Source organism: Pongo abelii, chromosome 4, assembly GCF_028885655.2.
Source record: "Pongo abelii isolate AG06213 chromosome 4, NHGRI_mPonAbe1-v2.0_pri, whole genome shotgun sequence".
NCBI classification, from domain to species: domain Eukaryota; kingdom Metazoa; phylum Chordata; class Mammalia; order Primates; family Hominidae; genus Pongo; species Pongo abelii.
Window position 1 is genome coordinate 168082514 of NC_071989.2, and position 20427 is coordinate 168102940.

The 20427-nt window shown below is 43.5% G+C and overlaps 1 long non-coding RNA gene across 1 annotated transcript; it reads left to right on the plus strand.

The window, feature by feature from the left end:
* The first annotated feature begins 428 nt into the window (after positions 1-428).
* On the plus strand, positions 429-17662 carry LOC103890763 (uncharacterized). Its single transcript, XR_008525589.2, has 3 exons — positions 429-984; positions 1721-1942; positions 16575-17662. It is a non-coding gene; the product is annotated as an uncharacterized LOC103890763 (long non-coding RNA).
* The last annotated feature ends 2765 nt before the right edge of the window (positions 17663-20427 follow it).

The window sequence follows — 20427 nt, forward strand, 5'->3', positions numbered from 1 at the left end:
TGGGAACACACGCGTGCACACACACACCCATGCACATTTCATACAGACACAGCCCTGGGGAGATGATAAAACTGCGTGTACCACTAATAAGACTCAAATATGTGCACATCCTGTGCTCATAGGTACTCGCTCATAGTGGCGGATGGGAGCAGAAAGTGAAATACCCTCAGGGAGGCATACAGACAACCACACTCAAGGCACCCCCACTTAGGCACCCAGACTACATCTTCTTTTCATTTGCACACAAATCTATGGCCCTAGGGGCTCCGTGCAGATGCACAGGAATAGCGGAATAAAGATATCTCTCGTGGTGGAATTTCAAGTTGCTAAGAGGTATGCAAAGGTGTACACCGGTGTGGACCCCCCCACCCCCAGCCCAGTCTGCACGTGAACAGGAACACGTACCTGCACGTACACCAGGTACACGCAGACAGATGCGGGCCATCCCCAGAGCCGCCGACAGAGGTCGCTGCGAGACGGTACCCGCGCCCCACAGTCCACCCGCGCCTCGGAGTCCCCCCGCGCCCCGGAGTCCACCCGCGCCCCGGAGTCCACCCGCGCGGGTCCACTTCTCCATCCCTGCTCTCGACCTCGGCCCCTGAGGCGGGGGAAGTTCCTGGGGCGGTGGCTGGGACCAGGCCGGGTTTTAGGAGGGCGGAGATTTCCGGGCTAACTTTCCTCGCCGTCTCAGCGCGGGAAGGGGGAAATGGGAAACCCGGGCGAGAGCAGCGGAGCTTCCCAGCCGCACACTTCCTCCCTCCAGCCGTTTGTCTCCGCAGGGGAGGGCCCTGGCAGCCAAGCCGGCAGCCCCACTGGTTATCCGACCTTGTGCTCTGGCGGGGGGTGGAGACCTTACATCCAGCTCAGAGCGCCTCCTCCCATCCCCTGTGTCCTCTAGGCCTCCCCAGACTTTGCCTTTTAGCCTTCCAGTGAAACAAGTTCTGTATCCAAGATATACAATTAAGTGGACAAAGCAGATTGCAGGTATGTTTTTTGTATGATACCATTTATGGGGTGTGTGTGTATGTGTGTAAGTGCACCTGCACTTTTCACAACTGGTATCTCAGGCATATGTAACAACTGGGGGAGGGGCTTTTTGTAAACATGTATTAATTTCCTCCGATCCATCACTAAAGTGTACTGAACAGAAGTTGACGTGAAGTAGTTTCACTAATTTATTTACAGTGGCTGCACCACTGCAGATGAGTCCTTGTGCCCCCCCATAAATAAATACATGCATAAAATAAGACAAGTAAGGTTCAAAATGACACAAATATTTTATTCATGTGTTCATAAAAGCACCTTCAAAATTAGAAAAAAACAACTGTAACGTAAAGTCTCAATAAAAATCCAGCGCCAGTTATGCAAAAGAAGCTTCGAAGTATGCCCTCATCCTCCCTTTTCCGCTCAGATTGCAGCCCGAGGGCTAGTCCTATATGAAAGGGCCCCCAGTGTTCACCTCCACCTGGGACAAGTAATAGGGTTTTAAGAGCATGGGCTCTGGAGTTAGAGAGCTGGCTACCCGCACCTGCAAGTTACTTACCTTCGTTAAGCCTCAGTTCCTCACATCTGTAAAATCGGGTTAGTAATAGTACCTGATCTTAGGACTGATGTGAAGATTAATGAGATATGATGGGATGCATTTAAAGCAGCATCCTGGCTAAATGTTTAATGAATGGCTGCTTGCACTTATTTATTTTTTTATCCTGTCGTGTCCCAGAAAGTCTTTTCGTAGCTCACAAGGGGACATCAAAGATGACAAAGAGGAGTGGAAGAAGACAGAGAGAATCAATGTGAGGAGCCTGGAACAGGGCTCTGAATTGTCTTCCCACAATGAAATCACTTGGCTATTGCTGAGCCACGAATTTGACTCTGAGCATCTAGGATGAGAAAGAAGAAATGGCACCTACACCATCTCTGCCCCTCGGGACTGACTATTTTGGTAAGTTCAGTTCACCCATGGAGGAAGTGGTTCTCGTACTTTATCTGCATGTAACAACAAAATTCAGGTTCTTGGGGCTGATGCTCGGAGATTGTGATTCAGATCTGGGATGGGGCTCAGGAACCTGCATTTTAACAATGGAGGTTCTAATGTGGTCATTGGCAGGTTGTTCTAATGTGGGGGCCACAGCCCACTCTCTGAGACAGGCTGTACACTTGTATTCCATTGCCTGGAGATAAAACCTATGCTTCACTCATCTCTGGACACCCTGCATGGCCAGCCAGCATTCTGGTAATATCAGCTGAATGCCCATTGACCTGATTTTGGAGAAGAGGTTTATCAACATGTCCCACTTCACAATCCAGACCCTGACCCCAGGCAAAATGAACTGATACACATAAGCTTTCTATGGCTTACCCTATGGGCGAGGAAGGTCTGCTGACAAACAGAGGGTGTGCTGAGCTGCAAGGTTAATGTGACTGATGATTAAGCTGTGAGATGGAGGCAACCCCCTAAAAACCAAAAGTAACTTAAAGAATTTTTTTGGCCACAAAAACTTATTTTCTCCTAGAAGAATGCTTTGATCATCTAGTACACATTTCAAATAAAGGAGAAGCCATGTGTACTTATAAAAATTAAAATCTTTAGAAGATTATATAAGCAATACATGCATGCATGCTATTGTAAAAACTTCAAACAATACAAATGTACATAGAATACAATGTTGAAGCCCTGATTCCTGTGGCTTCCAGAGGTTACCAGTGCCAGCATTCCTGCAGAGCTTCTCAATGCTTTTCTATGTATTTATATCTATCTGGCCATATAAATGGGCTCATACTATACATATTGTTCTGCAAGTTGCTCTTTTCTTGCAACAGTCTATTTTGTATTCAGTCGCTTGCAGTGATTTGCTAGAGGTCACTTGAACAGATTTCACGTCTGCATCAATTAGCTTGCCCTGGGCTTAGTTTTCCAAGGAGCTCTGCAGTTCCAGGCATCAATCCACTAAGGACTGATAACATCTGGGATAAGAAAAGACTATCTTGTCCTGTTGATGTTCTTAGGAGCAAATAATTTGCCCTACAAACTCCATAGCCTTTTCACGAAGTCTCGCTTATCACCTGTATACCACTCCCTGACAAGGAGAATGGGCTTATTACAAGGAAAATGATAGACAAGGCAGGTTTGCCCTACTAGGTGGAAAGTGGTAGGCCATTGAGAGTCATGAAACCACCCTCACAGGGTTGACAAGAATTGCATGCTGGGTTCTGGACAGAAATATAGTTATAATTAAGCATTGATTAGGTTGCACGTTGGCCCACTTCCTTGTTGCTCAAAGTCACGTAGCACTAGATCCTGACCATTTGCATCTGCATTATTCCTGCAGATAGGATTTCTGACATTAGGGTCATAAGACTGTGTAGGAATTGATTTGTATCCCTATTGTTCCTTTAGATGGGATCTCTGACATTACAATCAGAACGCTTTTGTTTAAGAATCACTTAAGTTGTTTTTCAGGTCCCCAATTCTACCACATTTCAGTTTGAAAACCCCCACAAAGAAAGGGGATCAGGTTGAAAGTACAGCTTCACCCTGTCCCATGACTTCACCATGCACTCTTCAACCAGTCAACCATCTCCAACACATCGGCCCACTCCCAAACTCTTAAAAACCCTAGCTCCAAATGCCACAAGGAGATAGATTTAAGGTTTCTTCCTGTCTTCTCATTTGGTGACCCTATGATTAAACCTCTTTCTCTGCTGCAATCTGGCCTCTCGGTGTATCGACTTGCCGTGTGCAATGGGCAATGAACCTATTATGGATACAGTCACATGCGTCTGTTACGTGAGTACAGGTGATTTGTGTGGCCAGTGAAGTGCAGAAATAGGGCAGTTCTGTAGATAATGAAAACTAAGTCTTCTTCCCCCAAATGGTCAGTTGCTTTTGAAGGGATACTTCTAGCCTAGGGGTATGGGAAGTAGCTTCTACCTCCTGCCTCATACATACATGCTCTTACCAAAAAAAGAGTGGAAGTGTCACAGCAGATAGTTAGTCAGACATGAGCAGGGCAGAAGAGGGTCCCCCCTCCACTCCCTGCCCACCACCACCAGGAATGTCGGGCAACCATCAGGTGAGGGTCAGATGGTTATTAAACTGTCTCTCTAAAATAATAATTGGTCACAGCTGGTACCAGGGAAAGGCAGTCGCCCAATAGATAGAACACCTGAAGCTGGTGATCAGCAGCTTCCTGATAAGATCTTAGGAGTTGGGCGAATGGGCTCAAGCATGCGCACTAGGAGGGAAAATGGTCAAATTTAACTGGTGTATGAGCTTCTTCTAAGAACACTCAACTGGTAAGGGAAGAATGCCTCAAGTGAACATGCGTACAATTTCAGTAAACATACTGCGTATGTGGCCCCTCCCAAGTGCTGGCAGTCCACTGTGCATGCAGGCAGCCCACTCCAAGGGAAGAATCAGGGGAGAAGGGAGGCAACCCCCCAGAAGCATGCCAGCATATGCAACCCCAAATCAAAGGTTAAACCATACACTTGAATCTCTCAAGTCACCCTGCCTCTTCCAAGTGTACTTCCTTTTGTTCCTGCTCTAAAACTTTCTCTTTTTTTTTTTTTTTTAACTTTTTTTGAGACGGATTCGTGCTCTGTCTCCCAGGCTGGAGTGCAGTGGCGCAATCTCGGCTCACTGCAACCTCCACCTCCTGGGTTCAAGCCATTCTCGTGCCTCAGCCTCCTGAGTAGCTGAGATTACAGCTACCACGCCTGGCTAATTTTTATATTTTTAGTAGAGATGGGGTCTCATCAGGTTGGCCAGGGTGTTCTCGAACTCCTGACCTCAAGGGATCCACCCGCCTCGGCCTCCCAAAGTGCTGGGATTACAGGCGTGAGCCACTGTGTCTGGCCTCCTGCTCTAAAACTTTCTAAATAAACTTTCACTCCTGCTCTAAAACTTGCCTGGGTCTCTCACTCTGTCTTAAGCCCTTTGGTCAAATTCTTTCTTCTGAGTAATAGGGACAGGAGACAGAGAAATTCTAGACAGAAAAGGGTGGGGGTCTTTGGCAAAGACCCACCCTCAAGCCTGGTGCTGCGGCCCAAAGTGAGAACATGTATTGCTGTTTTCCCACTCCAATTTTGCCGTTTCCCAAACCACCCATGGCCCACCCTGCCCCCACATCCTGCACCCATTAAAAACTCCAGGCTCCACTGGCAGAGAGCAGAGAAGGGGAGGAGAGAAGAAGCAGCTGAATGCTGGAGAGAAGCAATTTGACTTCAGAGGGATGACTTGACCGCAGGACTTCAGGGGAAGTATACCTTCCCGGTCCCTCCCCTTTCCACCTCCCCTTCCTGTGGAGAGCCACTTCCACTGGCAATAAAATCCTCCACATTTACCACCCTTCAATTCGTTCATGCAACCTGATTTTTCCTGGACACCAAACGAGATCTCAGGTGCCACAGGTGAGGATGCTAAAGGCTGTCACACTGACCCTCTGCCCTTGCAAAAAGGCAGAGGGTTCACTGAGTTGTTAAACACTTAATCCAACCATGGATAGCAAAGCTAAAAAAGTGCACTGTAACATATGTCCTCTGGGGCTCCAGGGGTCATGGGTACTCCACCCTAGATGCTGCTGTGGGGCCTGTACAGAGTTTTGGTCCTGCCGGTGCCGAAAAGCATTTGCTCTGGCTCCTGCACCTGCTCACCTGTGTGCTCCCCCTCCCATGAGGGGTTGAGAACTGTGGACTGAGTGAGGCATTCCTGTCACGAGGACTGCGAAGGGGTCAAGGAAAACCTCATGTTTCATGAGGAGGCAAGAACTGAAGTTAGCTCACCACCACTAACATACTTTGGTGCCACGTGATTTTGGTGCCACGTGACTTGGATACGTTCCCTAGTGGTAACAGAAAGTTCTAGAGCACAAAATTTAACAGTGTATATGTGAGTGGTATGAGGGCGAATGATTTTTGTTTTCTTTTTAATGATGTCTTAAATTTTCCAGAATGTCTACAATGACCTTGTATTACTTTTCTAATCAGAAAAAAAGAAAAAAGTTACGAAAGAAGAGATAAGTGAAGCACACACAAAACACAGAATATGTAGTGCATCAAGAATTTGTGTTTTATAATCTGACAGACCTAGTTAGACCATAGTCCATATTTCAAATATAACTACATGTGCTCATAGCTGAGAACCTTCTCCTGGGATGGATGCAAGTTACCAGGTCACTGCTGAAATGTACTTTTATGGATGGTGATGAGGAAGCATCTGTTTTAGGTGTGGTATTTCCTGGAGGCAGAAAACTGCTTGAGTTAGCTCATTCAGTTTTTCAGTGGCCCTTCTAATACATGTTTTGTTTTGTTTTAATGCTCTGCAAAAGATTCCTAGAGTGGAAATTGCCTTTGCAAAAATTATAACAGTGAGAAAATTATGACAGTGAAAGGGATCTGACCTAACTGTCCCCATCTTGCTTCTGGGTATCTTTGCTCATTCCTGGTTGTGGGCCAAGCTAACTTTGGGAGAAATTTAATTAAATGATAATGGCCCTTCCCAGATACTCAATTGCCCTTGTAAAACTAATCAAAGACCACCAAGTTAGGAGGATGAGAGGGGCCTGAATTCTGTTAGGAAGTATGCCTAGCCAGCCATTACTTACGAGGTATAAAGATTTGCAACTTCCCCAATTACTCCAGCAGATAACATCACTATTTTAGAATCTAAGACTGGCCTTTGGAGATGTCTTTTCAGGTTTTTGCATTTCTGACCACCGGATGGGCCCCACCCGGAACCGACTCAACACAAGAAGACAGTTTCCACTCCCTATGATTTCATCTCCAACCCAACCAACCAGCATTCCTTACTCCCTGGCTCCCTACTCACCAAGCTATCTTTGAAAAACCACTGATCTCTGAGCCTTCAGTGAGACTGATTTGAGTGATAATAAAACTCCAGTCTCCTGTACATCCAGCTCTGTATGAAATAAACTTTTTCTCTGTTGCAACTCCCCTGTCTGGATAAATCAGCTCTGTCTGAGCAGTGGTTCAAGGAGAACCTACTGGGTGGTTAGAATCAGCTTCACTTTCAAAGGGCCTACGATGTCCTCATTAATTTCTTCCCCTTCAAAGACGACTCTGATCACATGTTTACAATATCGTCCTTCCACCCTTGGCCCATGATAAGGGCAGAGGGTGATAGATGCAGTCACTACTGAATTTCATTTTCCCAGTGGGCATTTTTGGCCTGCTCAACTGGACTGACTGCAGAGCAAGTGTTCCACCTTGACCTTGATTTTGCCATTTGCATATGGAAACCTTTTTTTTTTTCCTTTCTAAATGCAACTCTTTGGTAATCCTAGTGAAAGAAATGGGTGTGTGGGCAACTGGAAGGAAGTGGGTGCGTCCTAGGTTGTAGGATTGCTGAGATGTAGAAATGCTTATGCTAGAAATGTATGAGAACAGTTGGTCTGGTTTTGCTGTTAGTAGAGACAGGTAGAACAAGACAAGGTGGGAACAACATGGAGTGGGCAGATGTTTGTGGTGAAGTCCTGGCATCTATTGTCTGAGGGTCCCCTATCAACATCAACTCCAACCAACAATTATTTAATATTAACCAGCACCCCCTGCATTTATAGGATGAATTGTTAAAGCACCATCCAATAAAGTACATTCCTGCTGCTACTCACCCTACAGCACATAGAATTCTCCTGGAGAGAAATAGATTGACCAAAAATCGGGGCCTGCAATTTGGAGAATCTTCCATTGTGACAGTTGATTTGGGACTCATATTTAAGGCTGCATTTGTTTCTCCATTCACAGAAAATTTATATTAATATTCATCAGGCTTTTATTGTATCTTGTTCTGGAAATCTGCTCTGGGAAATAACTATGACCCCTGGTCTTCTGCCCTGTCATTTTCTCTCTAATTTTTGACTTTGAAAATTTATCTATCTATCTATCTATCTATCTACCTATCTATCTATCATCTATCTATCTATCTATCTATCTATCTATCTATCTATCTTTATTCTTGATGGTACTTTAAAAAAGTAACTCATGCCTCTAGTTTAAAATAAACTATGCTGGGCATGGTGGCTCACACCTGTAATCCCAGCACTTTGGGAGGCTGAGGAGGGAGGATTGTTTGAGGCCAGGAGTTTGAGATCAGCCTGGGCAACATGGAGAAACTCCACCTCTACAAAAAAAATTTAAAAAATTAGCCAGGTGTGGTGGCACATGCCTGTGGTCCCAGCTACTTAGGAGGCTGAGGCAGGAATATCACTTGAGCCCAGATGGCTGAGGTTACAGTGAGCTGTGATTGCACCACTGCACTCCAGCCTGGGTCACAGAGAGAGACTCTGTCTCAAAAAAAAAAAAAAAAAAAGTCAAATAATACAAAGGTTACTAAGTGTGTCTATCTTCTTGAGGTGCCTCCCTGGTCCCCCAGTGTGAAAGCTGTGTATACCACAGATCCAAATCAAGCTGTCCCAAATACCCTTCAGACTTGGTGATGATCTTCTAGTCATTTTACTTGAACATAGAACAGCCAAATAGACAGAAACCCAATTTCATTTATGTTTTTTAGTAGGTGAGAGATGTTCCTTTTAGACCTGGGGAGACAGAAAGAATCTTAAGACCTTGGCACCATCACCAACTGGTTACACTCCAGTTAAGGAGACTTGACAAGGCATGAAAGTTAAATAGTGCCAAAGACAAAAATATGGCAAGGTGGGGTTGATTAGTCACCAAAGGAATTTACATCAAAGGCATTACCATGTTTGTTATGTAGGTGCCAATAATAATGAAATGCCACTCTACAGTATTTGGGAGGCCAGAAAATTTAACAAAAAGGAAAGTGACATCCTCAGTCTTATTGGAGGCAGCAAAGCAAACAGACACTGGAGATGAACGGTCTTGGGTTTGGGTCCCAGCTCTGTTCTACTAGCTGGATGATCTTGGGCAAATTACTTCAATTCTCTGAGCCTCATTTTCCTTATAAGATGGGACTACTGATAATATCTACCTCAGAGAACTGATAGAAGGATTAAGTTACATTTGGCATAGAAGACGGATCAATATATGGTAACTCTTATTAAAATTAAATAATATAAAAAAGAATGTGTTTGGTTGCCAAGGGAGTCTAGTCTTACAATGTAGCAATAATAAGTGTATAACACAGCAAAATTTCATCTTTATTAGATTGCTTGTTTAAATAGCTTTTTTTTTTTTTTTTTTGAGATGGAGTCTTGCTGTGTAGCCCAGGCTGGAGTGCAGTGGCTCAATCTCGGCTCACTGCAAGCTCCGCCTCCTGGGTTCACACCATTCTCCTGCCTCAGCCTCCTGAGTAGCTGGGACTACAGGTGCCCGCCATCACGCCCGGCTAATTTTTTTGTATTTTTAGTAGAGACGGGGTTTCACCATGTTAGCCAGGATGGTCTCGATCGCCTGACCTCATGATCCGCCCACCTCGGCCTCCCAAAGTGCTGGGATTAAAGGCATGAGCCACCACGCCCGGCCTAAATGGCTATTTTTAATATGACAGAATATGTCCTGAGCACTTACTTTGTGCCAGGTGCTCTGCCACCGTAGAAGGAACACTGCCCCCACCAGTAATGTGCTCACAGTATTCTAGGGGGCAAAAGAAAAAAAAGCTAAGAGGCAATGACATGGCAGTGTGACACACCTTGCAATGACAATCACAGCAAGGGTGCTTTAGATGGACACACATCTTTGGGGTGGTGGTGAGGGAAGGTTTTCCAGAAGAGATGATTTCTAAGCTGAGACCTGCCAAATGAGGGGTTGACCTGAGAAACCACAGTAGTAGACGTTTTGGGTGTGCTTTCTGTGGACCAGTTACTGTGGTGTGTGTTTCGTGTGAGTTTTCTCATCTCATACTCACAACAAAGCTATGAGGTGGAAAGTATTCTGACCACTTTATAGGTGAGGAGACTGAGGCTCAGAGATGTAAAGCTAACTTTCCATGAAAAATGTAGCTAGTAGATGGAGAATCTGGGATTGAAACACATCACATGTTTGACTCCATCAGTACCATCTGTCTTGTAAGACCATCGTATATAAAGTTTATAAAGTGACAGCAACTCAGGTTAGCAGAAAAGACATTACCCTTAGCTAGGCCATCTGTGGGAAGCCAGTGGGAGAAATGGTTTTCTAAGATGTGGGTATGCATGAAATAGGAAGTGTAGATAGCGCTTGGGGAGGAGAGTGATGTGATTCCAGGGGGTTGTGAAAATGAGGCATCCAGACATGAGGATCAGGTAGGGGAAAGGTTGGGCGAAGGAGACCCAGGAAAGAGAGCAACAGTAACTAAGGTGTGGACAGATGAAGGCTGATACTCATGCTTCTTCCCACTGCAAGAAGAGGAGCCATGTGGCATTTCCTCTCCATGATTGTGAGCAGCCCTTGGCCCCTGGAGCTCCCCAGATACAACCAGAACAACATCACGGTGCACTGGGCTTACTTTTAAGCCTAGAACATGAGGAGAGCTGGTTAGAAGGGGACAAGCAAAGGACTGGAAGGATTAGGCACACACATTCCACCATGTGCTTGGTGCCATAGAGCAGTTTGAGTCTAGACAAATTGACAGTCACTGCCTAACATTCTCCATTTCTGTTGTCCAGCTGGATAATCAAAGTTCCATAACAGATTCCTTTTGGTTTTAATCATGAGTTGTGTGGGGGACACCAATGGGGCTAAGAATTAATTGTCCATGTATCATTTTTTGAATTGAGCCTTTTATTCTAAAACAAGAAAGAAGCATTGGACCTGTCAGTTTCTGAGGCAGAAACTTCCTCTCAGAATGGTGTGTGGGCATTCATGGGATAGTCCTTGAACACTGTCCTTGTCCTAATAAAAGCAGCTTACTTTTATTTAGAGTGCTTGTTTCTTGACAGACTTTACTTAAGAGCTTTATAGTTAGTCCTTTTAACAACCCTTTTCCAGGCAAAGACATGGCTGGTAGAGGCAGAATGAGTAACTTGCCCAATGTCTGCCAGCAAGGAGATGGCAGAGCTGGGATTCTTGATCGCAAACACCGCCCTTGACTGTCTCTGCCTGTGGCTAGTGATGCAATTGTCCCACGTGTCTATCTGATGGGCTGTTTGCCAGAAAAGCCTTCTGAAATGCTTTGGGCTGCACAGGGCCCCAGTTAAAATGTGTGTATGATTTAAACTGGCACTTGTTAACCTTGCGGTTATTTATTGAGTGACAATTACATATCAGGCACCCAGCTAAATTCTGTGAATGTAGTAAGCAGATCAGACCTGGACTCTGTCCTCATAGAGCTAAATAGATATGTGCAGAGGACAAAATGCTGTGAAGGAAATGAATGGGTGGTGAGACAGAGAATCACAGGGGAGGGCTCTCTGATGAGGTGGCATTTAAGATGGGACCTACAGGTGAACCAGGATGAGAATCAGTAAGAAGCCCCTATGATGGGACAGGGGTTGGTGGATTGGAGGAACGGAAAGGAGGTTGGTGTGACTTAAGCACAGAGGAAAGGGAGAGATGCCCAGGGAGGCTGAGGCAGGTGCTGGCCGAGGCACGTGGTTGCACAGGCCCCATGTAGTAGGCACATTTAGCACCAAAAATATGTAAAAGTCTCTGAGATGAACCAGCCACAATAACCAAAACCAAGACTCAAGTATGCTTTGTCATGGGATCAGGTACCAATGAAGTTCTTGGGAGCTGTGAAACATGGCTGACTTGACCAGACCAGAAGTTTCCAAATCTTCCTCGGTCGCAGAATGCTTAGTGCTTCAGTAATTTTTTCATGGCATCTGTAGGACAAAAGAAATACCAAACAGATTCATTGATTAACTAGTTAGGGTCAAATTGCTTAAAAGTCTTTATGTGTAACAACTTTTTATTGTTATTAAAAAACATTGTTTTTTAATTAATTAAATTGTTTTATTAAAAAAAGATACATTGAAACAAAAAATATATATTTTTTGTATTCTCAAATCATCACAATTACTTACTCATGGGATGTGTGGCCTGTTGGGCACTGTGCAACTCCTTAAACTTTGGAATCAGAGTGGGCACTGCCACCTTCATTCCTGTTCCACACTGATTTCCTTGTGGCACTTGCTTTTTGTCACAGTAACTGCCAGAAACACAGCTTCCCCAAAATATGCCATCACTGAAAGGAATATGACATAATCTAATGTTGAAACCATGAACAACCCTGAGTCTGTGCAGTGTTCAACAGATATGGAGGATCCTGTCTTTCCCTTGGAAAATTTAAAATACCTCACAGCAGTCCTGTGAATTTACTATGCTACCCCAGGGTGACCTGGTAGACAGTTTGGAACCACAGCTAGCCATAGTACTTTCAAACTACTAAACTCAGATATCTCTTTGCCACCCAATCCCTCCTCAGGGCCATATGTGACCCTGCATTTTGTGCAGGGATTCCAGGAAGCAAAGTTGTCACTCTTTCTGGAAACTGTATCCTATTTGCCCAACCATCAATAGGGGTACCTTTGGAGTGCTAACCCAGCCTGGCTTATTTGAATAGAGGAAAGGAGGAAAGGGGTGAGTAACATGTACAGATGGTCAGCAGTAGTATGAAAGCATGTGAGGTTGAACCAAGAGGAAATGAGTAGGTGATATGCAACCATAATTTTGGGGCCCTTGATGAAGAAATGAGTGCTGAAATTCTGAAGGGTTTGTTATTGTGCAGACCTGCAGTTAAGCTGGCTAAGCTTTAGGTGTTGCCTCTGCAGTTAGGAACATCCTGCCAGAAAGCAATTAAAGAGCAGAAGAGCAGAAATGCAGAGAAGGAATTCAACACCTGCTCCACCAGCACGTTCCTTGGTTGCTCTCATCTGTTTCCTTAGCTGGATCATATTCTTGGTGAATGAGAGAAAGTATGAGGATTAATGAGCAGACCTGTCTTTGGAATACCCTAGAACCATGATGCAATGCAAATATCATAGTATCTCAAAGGACAGTAGCCAGTAGAGCCAGTTGACTTCAAGTCAGTTTAACTTTCTCTTTCTGCATAAAGTCATGTATTCAAATCATCTAGGATGGCTGAGATGCTGATGAAATGAGTTTCCATGGCAACTGGAAGATTATCCTTACATCATCTTTGTGATGAGCAAAGTTCAGTGAAGACCAGAGGGAAGTAAAATTCTTGCTTGTCACTGAACTTGGACTGTTTACTCAACCTCTATTGCTTGGTTTTCTCATCTATAAGATGAGAATAATACTGAGATGGGATTGTTCCCTTGACTTCCTCATGGGACTTGCAACATTGGTGGCTTGTTTACTTGGCCACTGCACTCAAACCCCTTGCATGAGGGGGAGCACACAGGAGAGCAGGAGCAGGAGCTGGGGTGATTGCCTTTGGAAGCCATTAGGAAAAAACTGTGTACCAGCCTGTGGCAGTGTCTAGGGGTTGTCCATGACGTCTGGAGCCCAAGGGGGCATGTGTTACAAACAATGCTCTTTTAGCATTTGCTGTCCACAGACAGCTAAGTATTTCCCAGCTCAGTGGAGGGTTGGGGTGACAGCCTTTCACACCCTGCCCTCTTGGTACCCAGGTTCTTGTCCTATGTCCAAGTAGAATCAGGTCACAGGGACTTGAAGGATGGTGAATGTGGAGACTTTATTGAGTGGTGGAGGTGGCTGTCAGTGGGATGGGGAGCTAGAAAAGGGATGGAGTGGGAAGATACTCTTCCTCTGGAGTTCAGCCATTCCTGGCCAAATTCCTCTCCAACCATAGTCTCCAATGTCCAGCTGCCTCTTCTCCTCTTGATGTTCAGACACTTCTTCCCTTCTCTCCTTCTCTGCTGCACTGCTCTGCTCCTGTGCCAGTGGAACTTGGAGTTTTTATGGGTACAGGGTGGGGAGGGGAGTGTGGCGTGCCAGGGTGGTTTTAGAAAAGGCAACATTCAAGCGGGAAAACAGGGATGTGAAGTTCTCATCTAGGGCTGCGGGTCCAGGCTTGAGGGTGGAGTCCTTGCCAGGGACCCTGCCCTCTTCTACCCAGTATTTCCCTTCCTCCTGTCCTTATCAGTACAAACACAGACCTTTAAGTTGTTACAAGAAGTAATGATACTCACTAAGCCAAAACCATAGTGTCAGGTACTATGCTGATGCTTTATATACACTAGCTTATTTTATGCCTAAAACAATCTTATAAGGAAGACATATTATAATCCCCATTGATATCTGAGAAAAATGAGGCACAGAGAGAACAGGTGAGTTGATATCAAAAATGGCAGGGCAGGGATAATGAGATACGTCTAGTGTAAGATTTGGTTAAGATTATGCGTATGAGATCTTAGTCCATTGCCTGCCCACAGCAGCACTCAGTAAATGCTAGGCTATTATTATTACTGTTATTTTTTGTTAATTCCATTACTGTTATTATTTGACCAGGGGAATCATCTTAGGCTTTATGGAGGAGGTGACATTTTCAATCAGCTTTGAGGGTGGGTAGGCTTTGGACAGACAGGGATGGGGCAGCAGAACATTCTGGACTATGGGCACAACAAGAGCTAAGGCTAGGAGGTGGGACTGTGTAACTTTGAGATGGAGAATAGGGAGGAGACCTTAAAGCAGGACCTTAGGCTCTAAGGGAAACAAGACAGAAGGATTCTGCTGACAAGACAGTAAAGTAGCCTGCTCGTCTGGTGGTAGGCACTGTGTCAGCATTCTAGGTTGTAAATGTAGGAAGTAAGCAGATCAGAGGTTTGCTCAACAACCTGCCTAGTGAGCCAAACTGCTTGCTCTTGAGGCCATGTAGTCCTTCTGGGGCAGCTCTTCAAACCCTAGTCCACAGAGGCAGGTACCCAGTTCTTGCAGTGATGCCCCAAGCCAGATAAGAAAATGATGTTATGGAGATCTGGAATCCCCACCCAAAAGTCCAGCTTTCATTCTAAATGCATCCCTCCATCAGGACAGTCTTGTGTGTGTTCAGAGGTGAGAGATGAAAGAGAAACTTCACAGCAGAAGGCCCTCTCAAAGTCATGTGCGGATCTGCACCAAGTCTCCTGTTTCTCCCTCTTCCCTAGCTATACCTCTTTTTAAGATCCAAAAGGGCAGGGCTGACTTAAGCCTTCTCTAGGGCCAGATATTCCTAGATGAAAACAAGGGGCTTCTTGAGAGGAAATGAAAGGAGACAGAGATGTGGTTTTGCCTTAAGGTTTTTAATGTGAACCACTGAGAAGATTCATTTTGAAATAGAAAGATGTGTCTGACAGTATGATGTAAATGCAGGCATTTTGGAGTCCCTGCTGGAGAACACACAGAGGTGAGTAGGGGTTCTCCAGTGACCTTGTGGGAGTCTTTGGCTGGGAAGCTAGCTGCTGGAGCTGAAAGGGCACAGGAATAGAAACCACACCACCTGGGGTCTTCTGATCCAGTGTTTTCCAAAGGGCAAGTGCCATGTGAGCTGGTTTTAGACTGCAAAGGAGCAACCCATTCAACAGTAACAAATCACAAATGAGAACTTTTCCCATTTCAAAGTTACTTTTCAGTTCTTCTGATGCTAAGGAGAAAGTGTCGGTTTTAAGCTATTGTCTCTTTTTTTTTTTTCTTTTTTTTTGAGTCGGAGTCTCGCTCTGTTGCCCAGGCTGGAGTGCAGTGGCGCGATCTCGGCTCATTGCAAGCTCCGGCTCCTGGGTTCACGCCATTCTTCTGCCTCAGCCTCCCAAGTAGCTGGGACTACAGGTGCCCACCACCAAGCCCGGCTAATTTTTTGTATTTTTAGTAGAGAAAGGGTTTCACCGTGTTAGCCAGGATGGTCTCGATCTCCTGACCTCGTGATCCACCCGCCTTGGCCTCCCAAAGTGCTGGGATTACAGGCGTGAGGCACCGCACCCAGCCTATTGTCTCTTTAATACCTCTCTATCACTTGTTGATCTCTCTTCTTAAGGAGGGCAAGCACTCTTCAGCCTTAGAGGCATTAGCAGGCAATAGCATCTATTCTAGTGGGTCTCATCCTTGGCTGCATTATGCTATTTCCTGGGGAGAGCTTTAACAAATTACTTATGCCTAATTGCTTCCTCCCCAGAGGAATTCCAGTTTAATAGCTCTAAGGTCTGGCTTGGGCATTAGGATTTTTAGAAGCTCTCCAGACAACAGTTTCTAATTAGAATTGTTTTGTATTATATTTATTAACCTTCTATTAATGGCACGTGATACTAGTTTTCCACTGAAGGCATTGAAGTAAAATTTCCTTTCAACATCAGTTGACTTACATAAAAACAGTAAGTGCCTGTTAAAGGAAAATAAAAACTAAAGGCAGGAGGATCACTTGAGGCCAGGAGTTTGAGACCAGTCTGGGCAACGTAGTGAGACCCCGTCTCTTAAAAATAAAAGCCAGGCATAGTGGTACATACCTGTAGTCCCAGCTGCTGAGGAGGCTGGGGTGGGAGGAGTGGGAAGATCACTTGAGACAGGGTGTTTGAGGCTGCAGTGAGCTATGATCATACTACTGCACTGGTGTGACAGAGCAAAAAAAAAAGAAGAAAAAGAAAGATAACTAAATAATGCAGGTGGTATTTGCATATGGCAAAAAAAAAAAAATATGCATTCAGTGAACTTTGCCAAACTCTCTTCTGGTCCTGGCTTAGCTCTCCCATTCGTGTCTTCTTTAGGCCCAGTTTCCTCAACAATGAAATGGGAATAATTATCCCAGGTCGCATTTCTCTATGGGCTTACCCTGGGAATCAAATGATTGAGCTTTGGTAAGTATTATTTGATAAAGAAATATGAGGAAGGAAATAAAAGAGAGAAGATCAGTGCTGCAGAGATGGCTAATTGGCAGATTTACACAGAACTGGATTTTTCAGGTATGTTAAACCAGGCTATTTGGAACTTCTGAGTTCCAAGTACCATCTTCTCTCCCTCTGCATCAGAATGATCCACTGGTCTCCATTAAAGGTATCATGAGTGCCAGTAATGATTTATTTCTCCAGTGGCAATAAACTAAAGAACATTGGAAGTCCCACCAAGACTCCCAAGGATAGTGTGTTAGTATACAAGCTGAACAGCCTGTATTGCAGTCCCCGTTAGTCAGGGTCTTCTGGACAATGCATTGCATGTGTGAGGACTGGCCTGGTCCTCTGCAGGCTGAATTCTGCATTTAGTAGCTCAGTGTCCCTTGCACGGTCCCCAGTTTCTTCATCAGGAAGGTGAGGGGCTTGGACTAGTGTAGGATCAAGTATAAACGCAAATACCTCCAATACCAAGGAGGTAACTCAGGTGTGAGGCTCTGCTAAGGGAATAGGGAGTGGTCAGGCCTACAGCAAAGTAGAGAGTGCAGTCCCACAATAAAGATACTCAGATTCAAGTTTTGAAAACCATGGGGTTGTTAAACAACAGTTTGGCAAGGTGACAGTTGGTGATTCCTGGATGTGATGGTTTCTAAGATTCATTTCTAAAAATAATTTTATAATAGTAAAATAAATCCAAGGAGTCTACTGGGGGTTTTTTATATGACTGCTGTACTCAATGGTACCCAGAGGCTTCCCTGATAATAAGAACCAACACTTAGAATAAAAGCTAACATCCAAATGCTAAGTTCTTTAAAACAATTTAATCCTCACCATAACTGTGTGAAGCCAGTAGTATTACTACAGCCTTACAACATATAAGGAAATTAGAGTTCAGAGTGTTTTTTTACACACATTTTACAAATGTGTGTAGAATCTCTAGAGCAGCACTATCCAATAGAAATATAAAATGAGCCGTATATGTAATTTTGAATTTTTTAGTAGCCATATTAAAAAATAAAAAGAAACATGACATTAATTTTAATGATATATTTTATGTAAACCAATATATATAAAATATTATCATCTTAATATGTAATCAATGTAAAAATTAATGAGATGCCTTGTGTATTTTTTGTATTGTCTTTAAAATTTAGAGTTTCTTCTTTTTTTTAAACAAATAGCCTTATTGAGATATAATTCATATAGTTTGCCCATTTACAGTATACAATTCAGTGGCTTTTAATATATTTACATATGTGTAACAATTTTAAATTAAAATTGTGTAAAATTTAGTATATTCACATATGGTTACACACATATGGTTACACATATATTAATATACTAAATTTTACACAATTTTATATTGATTATTTGATATATAAATATTACTATTTGTTTGAGACAGGGTCTTGCTCTGTTGTCCAGGCTGGAGTGCAGCATTGCAGTCATAACTCACTGAAGCCTAGACCTCCTGGGCTCAAGCAGTCCTCCTGCCTCAGCTCCTGAGTAGATGGGACTACAGGCATCTACCACCATACTCGGCTAATTTTTTAATTTTTTGTAGAGACAGGGTCTCACTCTGTTGCCCAGGCTGGTCTTAAATTCCTGGGCTCAAGTGATTCTCCCGCCTCAGCCTGCCAAAATGTTGGGATTATAGGTGTGAGCCACTTCAATTTTAGAAACTTTTCATCCCCTTGAGATGAAATCTCCTGTCTTTTGGCTAGCACTCACCTACCACTCTGGCCCCATCCTCAGCCATAAACTACCCCTAATCTAATTTCAATCTCTATGGATGTCCCTATTCTTTTTCATGTAACTATTCAGTTATCCCAGCACCATTTGTTGGAAAGACCATTTTTCCCCCACTGAAGGGTCTTGGCACCCTTGCCAAAATCAGTTGACCATAGACATATGGGTTTATTTCTGTGGTCTCAATGTTCTGTTCCATTGATCTGTATGCCTATCCTTATGCCAGTACCATACCATCTTGATTATTGTTTTGTAGTAAGTTTTGAAATAGAGAAGTTTGAGTCCTCATACTTTATTCTTCTTTTTAAGGATTATTATGGCTATTCCAGGTCTCTTTTAATTCCATGTAAGTTTCTAAATCAACTTGTTAATTTGTACAAAGAAGTCAGTTTGGATTCTGATAGGGAATGTGTTGAATTTACACATCAGTTTGGGAAGTATAACAATGTTAAGGATTGGAAAATCCATGATTATAGGGTTTTCTCCATTTACTTAGACCTTCTTTATTTTCTCAACAATGTTTTGCAGTTCTCAGCATATAACTTTGCATTTCTTTTGTTCAATTTATTCCTAAGTATTTAATACTTTTTGATGCTATTGCAGATGAATTTTCCTATTAATTTTCATATTGTTCATTGCAATTGTATAAAAATACAATTATTTTTGTATATTGATCTTGTTTCATGCAATCTTGCTGTGATGGTTATTTTTTTGTGTCAACTTCACTGGGACATAAGGTGCCCACATATTTGGTCAAACATTATTCTATGTGCTTCTGGAAGGATGTTTTGGATTAGTTTGACATTTAAATTGATAGATTGAGTAAAGTAGATTTCCCTTCATAATGTAGCTGAGCCTCTTTTAATAAGTTAAAAGTCTGAATAGAAAAAAAGGCTGACCCTGCCCACAAATAAAAAGGAATTTCTTCTGCCTGACTACCTTTGAGCAGTAACATCTGTTTTTTCTTGCCTTTGGACTTGAATTGAAACATTAGCTCTTTCTGGGTCTTGAGTCTGCTGGCTTTCAAACTAGAACTACAACATTAGCTTTCCTGAATGCAAATCAAAACCACAATGAGATGCCATCTCACACCAGTTAGAATGGCGATCATTAAAAAGTCAGCAAACAACAGGTGCTAGAGAGGATGTGGAGAAATAGGAACACTTTTACACTGTTGGTGGGACTGTAAACTAGTTCAACCATTGTGTAAGACAGTGTGGCAATTCCTCAAGGATCTAGAACTAGAAATACTATTTGTCCCAGCCATCCCATTACTGGGTATATACCCAAAGAATTATAAATCATGCTACTATAAAGACACATGCACATGTATGTTTATTGTGGCATTATTCACAATAGCAAAGACTTGGAACCAACCCAAATGTCCATCAATGATAGACTGGATTAAGAAAATGTGGCACATATATGCCATGGAATACTATGCAGCCATAAAAAATGATGAGTTCATGTCCTTTGTAAGGACATGGATGAAGCTGGAAACCATCATTCTGAGCAAACTATCACAAGGACAGAAAACCAAACACCGCATGTTGTCACTCATAGGTGGGAATTGAACAATGAGAACACTTGGACACAGGATGGGGAACATCACACACAGGCCTGTCGTCGGGTGGCGGGAGAGGGGAGGGATAGCATTAGGAGATATACCTAAAGTAAATGATGAGTTAATCAGTGCAGCACACCAACATGGCACACGTATACATATGTAACAAACCTGCACGTTGTCTTCATGTACCTTAGAACTTAAAGTTATTTTAAATAAAGCCACAGAATTCTTTTGTAAGTAAATAAAAAATTAGCTTTCCTGGTTCTCAGACATTTGGACTAGGACTAGAACTAAGCCATTAGCTCCCCTGGGCCCCCAGCTTGTAGGCTTCAGATTTTAGGACTAGTCAGCTTCCATAATCACATGAGCGAATTTCTTATAATAAATCTCTTTCTGTGTGTGTGTGTGTGTATGTGT